We start from the raw sequence: 2,317 nt of genomic DNA, 5'->3' as shown, positions 1-2,317 counted from the left end.
TACAATTTAATTTTAATGGTTTTTTTTTTTTTTATTGTGGATATGGTGAGTGCATTTAACCTGTGGCACTGCACTGAACTGCAAGGTCCATTTGAACTGCAAGGTCGGTGGTTCAAACCCACCAGCTGCTCCTCGGAAACCCTATATAAGGTTGCTATGTGTTGGAACCAACTCGACATCACTTAACAACAACATCATCCCTTATGAAACACATCATGATAATGTTTAGCCTTATAACTAAGAGGGGATGCAAACAGTTCTACTAAAAATGGTTACTATAAATAACAAATCTAATGTTTCTACATGAAAGGGTTCTGGTAGAGTAGTGGTTATGAGCTGGGCTACTAATCTCAGGGTCAGCAGTTCGAAGCTACCATCAGTTCTGTGGGAGAAAGATGAGGCTTTCTGCTCCCGTAAAGATTTACAGCCTTGGAAACCCTATGCAAAGTCGCTATGAATCTGAATCGACTCCACGGCACATAACCACCAGTCACCAATATTGTACCTCTCTCTAGTCTCTGGTCTGTGATTCAAACTCAACAGCCACTCCTGAGAAACACTAGGGCCACTATGAGTCAGAACCAACTTGATGGCTCTTAAAAACACCAAGTTCCTGATATGGCGCTGCAGGACAAGCACTTGACTCTGAACCATAGGTTGGCAGTTCAAACGCAACAAAGGCTCCTAGGAAACCCTATACAGAGTCATTGTGAGTTGGAAGATACTCAGGTACATTTAACAAAGTGTCAAAGGAGACACTTCCTTCATTGTTAAACAGTTTTATTGAGTTAATCTTTGAAGAACATTCAAATGTAAAGTATACCCTAGCATTATAGTGGAGATAAACAAAACTCAAGATTTGGAGTGATTTAGGTTTATATTTCAGAGTAATGGTGTGGATAAGCACTGGACTGCTAACCTCAAGGTCAGCGATTCAAACCCCATAGTCACTATTTGGAAACCCTTTATAGTGTCTCTAAGAGTTGAAGTCAACTCAATAACTCTTAATATCAACAACAGGCTTATATTTCAGCTAGAACATTTGCTATTAGTGGGAAAGAAATTTCACTTATTGATCCAATAATAGTAATATTAATGCCTATTATTTCTGTTTTTCTTTGAGGAATGAATGGTAAATGTGTATACATGAACTAGCCCTTTAGCTCATATTGAGCACTTTAATGTCTGAATCTTCATTCCAGAAGAAACAAGCAGCCATGTCAATTTTTATGTGGCAAGACCTTGAGGACTCCCTCCATGCCAACAACCATGAGAGTAAATGTGGAAATAGATTTTTGGAATTTGGAAATTGTTCTTTTGACAATTTTTTGAGCAAGATGACCAATATTTCTAAGTTTATCCAGAACTTTTGGGGGTTATGTTGCATAGTCCTGCATTCTAGACCTCTGCTTTGGGTGCCCAGTTTGCCTGGGATTGTCCTAGCTTTAAAATTGAAAATTCCACATTCTGAGAACTGCATCCATACCAGGGAAACCAAAACAGTTGGAGCCTGCTCTTATAGAATCTTGAGCCAATATCCCTGAACTAATCTATTCCTAGGCTCTTTAGTGTTGCCATGATTATAGCTTCTTGCTACTAACCAAAAGGTTGGAACCCACCAGTTGCTCCGTGGGTTAAAGATGTGACAGTCTGTTCTCATGAAGGTTGTTAGGTACCATCTAGTAAGTTCCAACTCATAGCACAATGGAAGAAAACACTGTCCAGTCCTACACCATCCTAATAATAAATGCAATGTTTGAGCTCATTGTTGAAACGTGTGTGTCAATCCACCTCATTGAGGTGCTTCTTTTTTCCTCTGACCCTTTACTTTACCAAGTATTATATCATTCTCCCTCTTTATAACATGTCCAAAATACTTATGGGAAAATGTCATCATTCTCATTTCTAAAGAGCATTCTGGCTTTACTTCTTTCAAGAAAAATTTTTTTGTTCTTCTGGTAGTCCGTGTTATATTTAATATTCTTCATCAATACTATAATTCAAAGGTACCAGTTATTCTCTGGTCTTCCATATTTATTGTCTAGGCTTTATTGTCATATTGTTGTTGTAAGTGCCGTGGAGTTGGTTCCGATCCACAGCGACCCTGTATAGGATTTCAGAAGAGCTTCTGGTGAGCTTGAACTGCCAACCTTGCAGCTCAAACAGCTTTGCAATCTGGCACATTAACCCACAGCACCACACTAGGACTCCTTATTGTCATATTTGTTGTTGTTGTCAGGTGCCATCGAGTCGGAACCGACTCATAGCGACTCCATGCACAGCAGAACGAAACAATGTTCGATCCTGGGCCAACCTC

The sequence above is a fragment of the Chrysochloris asiatica genome, unplaced genomic scaffold (genome assembly GCF_000296735.1).
Source record: "Chrysochloris asiatica unplaced genomic scaffold, ChrAsi1.0 scaffold00051, whole genome shotgun sequence".
Taxonomy (NCBI): Eukaryota; Metazoa; Chordata; class Mammalia; order Afrosoricida; family Chrysochloridae; genus Chrysochloris; species Chrysochloris asiatica.
Note: the sequence above shows the minus strand (reverse complement) of the source record.